This window comes from Penaeus japonicus, unplaced genomic scaffold (genome assembly GCF_977035675.1).
Source record: "Penaeus japonicus unplaced genomic scaffold, GWHDUDI00000001_assembly GWHDUDI00000021, whole genome shotgun sequence".
In the NCBI taxonomy this organism is placed as follows: Eukaryota; Metazoa; Arthropoda; class Malacostraca; order Decapoda; family Penaeidae; genus Penaeus; species Penaeus japonicus.
The window spans coordinates 31,860,084-31,870,083 of NW_028234423.1; the positions used below are offsets into that span (position 1 = coordinate 31,860,084).

The 10,000-nt window shown below is 40.5% G+C and overlaps 1 protein-coding gene across 1 annotated transcript in view; it reads right to left on the reverse strand.

The window, feature by feature from the left end:
• para (sodium voltage-gated channel paralytic) overlaps positions 1 to 10,000 on the reverse strand; it is a 145,365-nt gene that overhangs the window by 130,188 nt on the left and 5,177 nt on the right. The gene's annotated exons all lie outside the window — the stretch shown is intronic.

The following is a 10,000-nucleotide window of genomic DNA, read 5'->3' on the forward strand; positions in this document are numbered from 1 at the left end:
GTGTGTACATGAGTGTATATATATATATATGTGTATGTTTATGTGCGTGTATGTGTGTGTGTGTGTCTGTATGCGTGTGTGTGTGTATGTGTGTGTTTGTATGTATGTGTGTGTTAGTAGACGTGTGTGTGTAGACGTGTGTTTGTATGTGTGTGTATGTATGTATGTGTGTGTGTGTACGTATGTATTCATATTTACCTACCAACCTACCTACCTACCTATCTATCTATCTATCTATTTCAGTTCCCCATGAAACTTTCAAGTAAGTGTGCCCTGGACGTCTGAAAAGACTGCGCTTGTCCACACCCGAATGAAGTCACCACGCCTCTGCTCTCAGCTTTAATAATTAAACATTTATTTGTGTTAGATTGGAGGGGGAAAGGGGGAGGGAGGGGGTGTGAGAGTGAGGAAGGGGGTGTGAGGGTGAGGGAGGGAGTGGGGGAGGGAGAGAATGATAGGGGGTAGGGAGCAAGGAGGGAGGAGAAAGGGGGGATATGAGGGGGTAGGGAGAAGGGAAGGGTAGTGGGGGGAGGAAGAGGGTATAAGGGTAGGGGGGGAGGAAGGGTAGGGGGTATAAGGGTAGGAAGGGGAAGAGGTTGTAAGGAGAATTGGGTAGAAGGAAGAGGGGGGAGAAGTGAGGGAGAAAAGAAGGGGTTATGGAAGACAAGGGTGGGAGAGAGAGGGAGACAAAGATGGGGGGAGAGTGAGGGAGAAGGAAAGGGAGAAGACAGAAAGGAGAAAATGAGAGAGAGAAAGAGAGGGAGAAAGGAGAGACAGGGAGAATAAACAGAAAGGTAGTACCAGTTAAGACATGCAGGTGGGGGGTTGGTTAGAGGTGAGGTGAAGGGTGAGGGGGAGTGGGGGGAAGAAGTAGGAGGGGGAAACGAATTCCCCCCTCCTCCCCCTCCCCCCCCACACACACACCCAACTCCTGAAGGAACAAAGGTCCATTGCGTTCAAGGAGGGCCGAGTCTGCAGCTGACACAGTGACGTCATAGCCACCCCGGACCTGATGTGAATTTCTCGGCAGATCGATTAGGTCGCTGCAATGCGCACACCACTGCTCTTGTAGACACGCGTACGTCTTATACTATGGCAGTCTAATGTGTACGTGTGTGTGTAATGAAGGCTGTCACATGCACATACACGCACATACACATACAAACACAAACACACACAAACACACACAAACATAGTCAAACACAAACACACACGCACACACATGTAAACACATATTCAGAAACACACACACACAAACATAGTCAAACACACACACACATACAAACATAGTCAAACACACACACACACACACACAAACATAGTCAGACACACACACACACAAACACATAATCAACTCAGAAACACACGCACACACATACACACATGCAAACACATACGTCGAAACACACAAACACACACACACACACACAAAGAGGTGTTAGAACAAAGTATTTAGTCTTCAAGTTCGCAAATCATGCAGATAATGGTTAAGTAATATTTAGTGGACAACCATGATAATTACAAATAAAGGCGATTATAACAAGTATGCAAACTACCAATAACAATGTTAAGTATGATATTTTTACTACTATAGGCCAAAAAATAACAAAATGTAACATTGCCAATCATGAATGAGGATTGCAATTGTGATAGAAGTGAGGCTAGCAACAGTCGTTGGTAGCAGTAGTAGTAATAGTAGTAATAGTAGTAGCAGCGGCAGTAGTAGTGGTAGTAATAGTAGTAGGAGTTGTAGTAAAAATGGTAGTAGTAATAGTAGAAGTAGAAAACAAGAACAAGAACAATATCGCATACAAAAAAAGTAAGAAAAAAAATTCAACTTCTCTCTAAAAGAAGAAGAAGAAGAAGAAGAGAGGAGACGAAAGAAAAGGAAGAAAATGAAGAAAAAGAGGATAATAATGATATAAATAATAATAATTATCACTGTAGCACTAATAGCAATAATTATATATATTGGGAATGAGAATAAGAATAAGAATAAAAAACAGAAAAAGAAAAAAATGTAATGATATTGAAGAAGAAGAAACAGAAATGAAATGAGAACTGAAAGAGTTATAATAAGATGAAGAATAGGAAAAATAACAAGAATAATAATAAGAAGAAATATTCACGTGAACAGAATAAGAAGAATACAGAAGAAGAAGAAGAAGAAGAAGAAGAAGAAGAAGCAGGAGAAGAAATATCCACATGAACAAGAATAAGAATAACACAGAAGAAGAGGAACAAGAGGAAGAAGAAGAAGAAGAAGCAGAAGAAGAAGCAGAAGAAGAAAATATCCACATGAACAAGAATAAGAAGAACACAGAAGAAGAGAAACAAGAGGAAGACGAAGAACAAGAAGAAGAAGCAGAAGAAGAAAATATCCACATGAACAAGAATAAGAAGAACACAGAAGAAGAACACAGAAGAAGAGGAACAAGAAGAAGAAGAAGAGGAAGAAGAAATATTCAGATGAAGAAATCAGTTATCAGAGAGCTAGAGATCAAGACAGTTCTCTGGGGGTTTGCCCATTCAATCTCTTAAGCTCTGGCAAAGACTTAAGTGCCAGGTGCAGACTCATTTCAGAAGGTGTGGATAAAGGGGGAAGAGGAGAGAGAGAGAGAGAGAGAGAGAGAGAGAGAGAGAGAGAGAGAGAGAGAGAGAGAGAGAGAGAGAGAGAGAGAGAGAGAGAGAGAGAGAGAGAGAGAGAGAAGGAAAAAGAGAGAGGGGGAGATAGACAGATAGATAGATAGAAAGAGAGAGAGAGAGAGAGAGAGAGAGAGAGAGAGAGAGAGAGAGAGAGAGAGAGAGAGAGAGAGAGAGAGAGAGAGAGAGAGAGAGAGAGAGAGAGAGAGAGAGCGAGAGAGAGAGAGAGAGAGAGAGAGAGAAGAGAGAAATCGAGAGAGGAGAGAGAGAAAGTGAAAGAGGAGAGAGAGAGAGGAGGTAAAGGAGAGGAGGAGACGAAGATAAAATGTTCGAAGAGGACATAGAGAAGTGGAAATAGAAGAAGAAGAGGATATAAAGGAGAAGAAAGGAGATAAGGAGAAACGAAGGAGATAGAAAGACAGAAAAGAAGTGAGAAAGAAAGGCGAAAAGGAGAAAAAGAAAACATTAATTGAAAAAAGATAGATAAGGAGGAAATAAATAAAGGGTAGGTGAGACGAGAGAGAGACAGAAAAAAAAGATGGAGGAAAAGAAGAAAGAAAAAGAGAGGAGCACGAAGAGATGGAAGAAGAGGGGAAGAAAGAATGAAAACACGGAATAAAAAAAAAAGAAAAAAAGCGACGAATGACAAGAGAACGGAAGACAAGAAAAATGAATGAAATAATCTGCAACATGACAAGAATAAAAGAAAAAGGAAGATAATACCAGAGTTTGTATGAAGCTAATCCATTCATAAATGAAAGGAAAAGAAACAAAATTCTCTCTTATCGGTGCAACATCGATCAAATACCAAAGGGATTGCCGAACACGATAACATTTTTACGAAACAGCAGTCACAAATTGGGAGAGAGAGAGAGAGAGAGAGAGAGGGAGAGGGGAAGAGAGGGAGAGAGAGGGGGGGGGGAGGGGGAGAGAGGGAGAGAGAGAGAGAGAGAGAGAGAGAGAGAGAGAGAGAGAGAGAGAGAGAGAGAGAGAGAGAGAGAGAGAGAGAGAGAGAGAGAGAGAGAGAGAGAGAGAGAGAGAGAGAGAGAGAGAGAGAGAGAGAGACATATAGAGAAAGAGAGAGACAGAGAGAGAGAGAGACATATAGAGAAAGAGAGAGACAGAGAGAGGGAGTATGTAAGATAATTAGATAGACAGACAGATAGATAGATAGATAGATAGACAGACAGATAGATAGATAGATAGACAGATAGATAGATAGATAGACAGATAGATAGACAGATACATAGATAAAGAGAGAGAGAGCGGCACCGATCGGGCGATTCCGGTCGTCGTCGGAAAACTTCGGAGGCGGGTATCGTGACGCGCCAGGACGAAAGACACCGCTTTCGCACGCAAATCCAGAGACCGTTAATAGCGTGTGGCGTCTTTTTTTATCGTTTTATTCCACATTTCGTTGGTCTCCCTGCCCCTCCCTCTCTCTCTCTCTGGCTCTCTCTCTCTCTCTCTCTCTCTCTCTCTGTCTTTCTCTCTCTGTCTCTTTCTCTCTCTTTCTGTCTTTCTGTCTCTCTCTTTCTCTCTCTCTTTTTTTCTCTCTCTTTCTGTCTTTCTGTCTCTCTTTTTCTCTCTCTCTCTTTCTCTCTCTTTCTGTCTTTCTGTCTCTCTCTGGCTCTCTCTCTCTCTCTCTGACTCTCTCTCTCTTTCTCTCTCTCTCTCTGTCTCTCTCTCTCCCCCCCCCCCCCTCTCTCTCTCTCTCACCAATGTCTATTCCCTCTCCTTTTTCCCTTCTCCCCCTCCTTTCTCCCACCTTCCTTCTCCTTTCTCCCCCTCCCCCTCTTCACTATCGCACTTATTTTGGTTTCTCGCCTCCCCTCCTCCCTACCTTTCTTCCTCCCACCCCCTCCCTATCACCTCGTTTCGGTTCCTTTTCTTCCTCCTTCTTCCTTTCCCACCACCCTTCTCCTAGCCTCACCCTTCCCTTCTCCATTGCCTCATGTCAGTCTCTCTTTTCTTCCCCCTTTTCCTCTCCCACTTCCCACTCCCCCTATTCCCTTCCCCCTCCCCCTCCCCATCGCTTCTTCTCTGTCTCTTCTCCCTTCTCTGTTTCCCCCTCACCCTTCCCCTCCCCCTCCCACCTTCCCTTCCCCCTCCCCCTCCCCATCGCTTCTTTTCGGTCTCCTCTCTCCTCTCCCCCTATCTAGCCCCCCCCCCCAGCCCCCCTGTCCCTCGCCCCCTTGGCTCAGCAGTCTAGCCAGACAAGAGCCTGGCGCCAAGGTGACCCTGCTTAGGATTGCAGGCGTCGCTTGACCCTACTGTCTCACGAGGGGAACCGTCTGGAGGGAAGGGAGGGAAGGGAGGGGAGGGGAGGGAGGGGAGGGAAAGGAGGGAGGGAAGGGAGGGAGAGATGGGAGGGAGGGGGAAGGGAGGGATGAGGGATGGGGGAAGGGAAGGGAGGGAGGGAAGGGAGGGAGGGATGGGAGGGGAGAAGAGTGGGGGAAGGGAGCGAAGGGAGGGAAGGTGGGATGGAAGGAAGGATGGTGGGATGGAAGGAGGGGAAGGAAAGAAGGAGGGAAGGAGAAAGGAAGGAGAGATGGGAGGATGGAGGGAAGAAAGGAAGGAAGGATGGAGGGACCGAGGGAAGTAAAAAGGGAAAGAGGAAAAGACCCCACCAACCCCAACTACAACCCCCTACCAAAACCCCCACCAATCACACACGTCCTGCCAGGAACAACCCCGTTACACCCCCCCCCCCTTCCCCCCTCCTGTTGGCTCTATTGATCAGCCAAGTATGTGTTGATATGTTGCCGCTGTGACGTTGTCTCTAAGGTGTGGTTTTTCGTGGCTCGTCTCTAGGTGTTGCCCTCCTTCGTGTGTGTACGTGTGTGTGTGTGCGTGTATGTGGATGTGTGTACGTGTGTGTGTGTGTGTGTTATATACGTGTGTTTGTGTGTGTTATGTACGTGTTTGTGTGTGTTATGTACGTGTGTGTGTGCTATGTACGTGTGTGTGTGTGTTTATACGTGTGTTTGTGTGTTATGTATGCGTGTGTGTGTGTGTGTGTGTGTTTGTACGTATGTGTTTGTCTATGTGTCTGTCTGTGTGTGTGTGTACGTGTTGTATATATGTTTGTAGGTGTATATGTGTGCATTTAAACATATATATGTATTGGTACGTATGTTTGTACATATATTTGTGTGTGTATGTGGCGCATACAATACATATTGTGTTTATACGTGTGTATCTATGTATTTCAGAGAAAGAGAGAGGACGAGACTCTCAAAAAAAAAAAAAAAAAAAAAAAATATATTGCAACAGCGGCACTTGTGTTCCCCTCCTCCCCACATGCGCAAAATCTTCCTGGCAATAACCCATTTTCATAATCCTGAATTTCCGTTGCAAAATGAAGGCTTTTCGGCAGAGAGTGATGTGCAATAGGGAAGGGAAGGGAGAAGGAGAGAGAGAGAGAGAGAGAGAGAGAGAGAGAGAGAGAGAGAGAGAGAGAGAGAGAGAGAGAGAGAGAGAGAGAGAGAGAGAGAGAGAGAGAGAGAGAGAGAGAAAGAGTTGCAACAAAGACGTGAAAGAATGGTATGATAGGAGAGGAAATGATGGTAATGATAGGATGTTAATAATGATAAAGAGGATAATGATGATTATTTAAATAATACGATAATGTTGAATAATAGCAATAGTGATAATAACGGTAAATATATGATGGTGATGGCAATAATAATACTGATGATAATGGAAACAGTGATGGTGATGATAAGAAGAGCAACGATGATGATAATGATGATGATGTTGATGACTGTTGTTGATGATGAAAACCATCAGAACAGACAGCTATCTATCTATCTATCTATCTATCTATCGAGAGGGAGAGAGAGAGTGGGAGAGAGAGAGAAAGAGAGAAAGAGAGAGAGAGAGAGAGAGAGAGAGAGAGAGAGAGAGAGAGAGAGAGAGAGAGAGAGAGAGAGAGAGAGAGAGAGAGAGAGAGAGAGAGAGAGAGAGAGAGAGAGAGAGATTGAGGAAAGGATAACAAATCATCAAAGACAAGATAGAAAAAAAAATAATAAAAAACAGATTGATAGATAGACAGAGAGCCAGATAGATAAACACAGAACAGCTAGAAAACAGAACAAAGAACATAAAAACGGATAGCAGTGATAGACGGGATATTGATAATGATAATAATGATAATGGTAATATCAATAATAGTATTATTGATAATACTGATAATGATAACAACAATAACATTCATAACAATAATGATAGTGGTGTTGGCATTCATCGTAACAATAATTATGGCGATGATAATAATTATCATCATCTTCTTTATCATTAGTATTATTACCATTCCCATTAACGTTATATCTGTTACTCTTATTATCATCATTATTATCATTATTATTACAATTATCTTTATAATAATAATAATAATAATTATAATAATAATGATAATAATAATAATAATAATGATAATTATTATTATTATTATTATTATTATTATTATTATTATTATTATTATTATTATTATTATTGCTATTATTATTATTATCATTATCATTATAATAATAATAATTATTATTATTATTATCATTATTACTATTATTCATTATAATCATTATTGTTATTGTTATTATTATATTCCTAGGTATCATTATCGTTATTATCATCCTCTTTATTATTATCATTATCATTATCATCATAGCATAATTATCGTCATTATCATTATCATTATTAATGCAGTATTACTATTGTTATTGTCATTATCATTATCATTACCATTATCAAGCAGAGTCACTATAAAATTATCTAATTCTATATTCCACAAAGTAAATGAAATAAATATGATAAATGTTCCTATATAATGGTTACTGAAAAAAAAACATAAAGAAGAGTAATAATCAATAATTGCTATTGATTATTAGTAATATATAAAGACAAACATGCATTAAACTCATCCGCTGATAGCAATGTTCTTGAAGTGTTTTGATAAAATCAAAATAATTTCAATTATTACCATATCACGATACAAAATCCACTAGTGAGTTGATGATAAATCTCTTGCTACGAAATATGTGATAGGAGACACACATGGTTGGAATTATGATATATGGATAATGTGACGGGATTGAAAATGTGATACGACTTTTGCTATGAAATATGTGATAGGAGACACATATGGTTGGAATTATGATATCTGGATCCTATGATGGGTTTGAAAATGTGATACGACTTATGCTATGAAATATGTGATAGGAAACACATGGTTGGAATTATGATATATGGATCCTATGACGGGATTGAAAATGTGTTAGGACTTATGCTATGAGATATGTGATAGGAAGCACATGGTTGGAATTATGATATATGGATCCTATGACGGGATTGAAAATGTGATAGGACTTATGCTATGAAATATGTGATAGGAAACACATATGGTTGGAATTATGATATCTGGATCCTATGATGGGTTTGAAAATGTGATAGAACTTATGCTATGAGATATGTGTGAAGTACGAGTACTTACGATAGGTGAAATATCTGGTATGATTCACACGATATGATGTATATATTGCAATGTTGCAGGCCTTATGATTGTATTATTGGTTCATTGTCTCGTTTCACGAAAATTACGGAAATTACGAAAATATAAAGAAACATGCAAAATGGTTTCCGTGTTGTACCGGCGCATGCACATACAATCACTCTCAAACAGGGACATACAATCACTCAATACATCTCGCACGCAAATACAATCACACATACACACCTATCACGCACATATCGTCGCATTAATATACCGATCACGCACGTACAATTACACTCATACACCACACACGAACATACAGTCACATGGATGTATCAAACACACACACACACACACAAACACACACACACACACACACACACACACACACACACACACACACACACACACACACACACACACACACACACACACACACACACACACACACACACACGGATACACAATCATACACACACGTTATGAAATGCTTAGGATACATTAACAACTTTGAATTGTTAAGTGTTACTTATGTTTGATATATAATTTACTTTTCGATATCAAGTAATTAAATGATTTAGAGGGATTGTAAAGTGTTCACCCACACTGTAAAATAGAGTAAGCGATTTTTGAAGGAAGATGAGGAGGAGGAAGAGGAGGAAGAGGAGGAGGAGGAAGAAGAGGAGGAGGAAGAAGAGGAGGAAGAAAAGGAGGAGAAGGAGGAGGGGGAAGAAAAAGATGAGGAGGAGCAGGAGGAGGATTAGAAGATTATAATAATGGTGGTTATGATGATAACAACAGCAATAATGATAATGATAATGATAATGATAATAATGATGATAATAACAATAACAATAATAATAATTAGTGATGATAATAACTGTAATAACGATAACCATAATAACGATAATAATAATATCAGAAATGATATAACAATAACAACAACAAAATCAAAACAATAAAGAAAACAACAATGATAAATTTATATGATAATAAAAACAATAACAATAATGATAATGATGATAGGAGAACGGAAGGAAGATCAAGTGGGTGGAAAATGTGGATAGAAGAAGAAGGGAAGAAGAAGGCGAAAGATTAAGATACAAAGGGAAAGGGATAGAAAGAAGGACGAACGGAGAAGAAGGAAAGGAAGAGGGAAGAAGGGAGAGAAGGAAGAAAGAAAAAGGGAGAGAGGGTTAGAAGGGGAAGGACAGAAGTAGAATGGAATGGAGGGTTAATAGGGGGAGGGATGAAGGAGGAGGAAGAGAGGGAGAAGAAGAAGATGAAGGGAAGAAAGAGAAAAGGGGAGAAAAAAGGAAAATAGTAGAAGGGAATAAATGAAGAACGAAGGAGGAGAAAGAAAAAAATGTGAGGAAAGAGAAAGAAGGGAAGATAAAAGAGAAGAAGAAAGAGAGAAAGAAAAGAAGAAGGGTTTGAAAGTGAAAGAAAGAGAAGAAACAGAAGAAAGAAAATGGGAGGAATAGATAAAAGAAGTAGAAGAGGGGAAGAAGCAAGATTTAAAAAAAAAAAAAAAAAAAAAAAAGACCAAATAGAAGAAGAGAAGAAGAAGAAAAGAAGAAAAGAGTCAAGGACGAAGAAGAAGAAGAAGAAGAAGAAGAAGAAGGGCGAACGAAGAAGAAGGAAGAAGGAGGAAGACGTTACACAGCGGAGCGAGGACACAGGATCGATGTTCCTGCGTCTCCGGCAGCTGCAGCGCCCTCCAGAACAAAACCAAAACTCTCCATATGGCAACACTCTCGCCCATGAGTAAACCTCACACGCCAAAAGGAGAGGGAGAGACAGGGAGAGAAAGAGGGAAGGAGGGAGAGGGAGGGAGAGAGGGAGAGGGAGGGGGAGAGGGAAGGA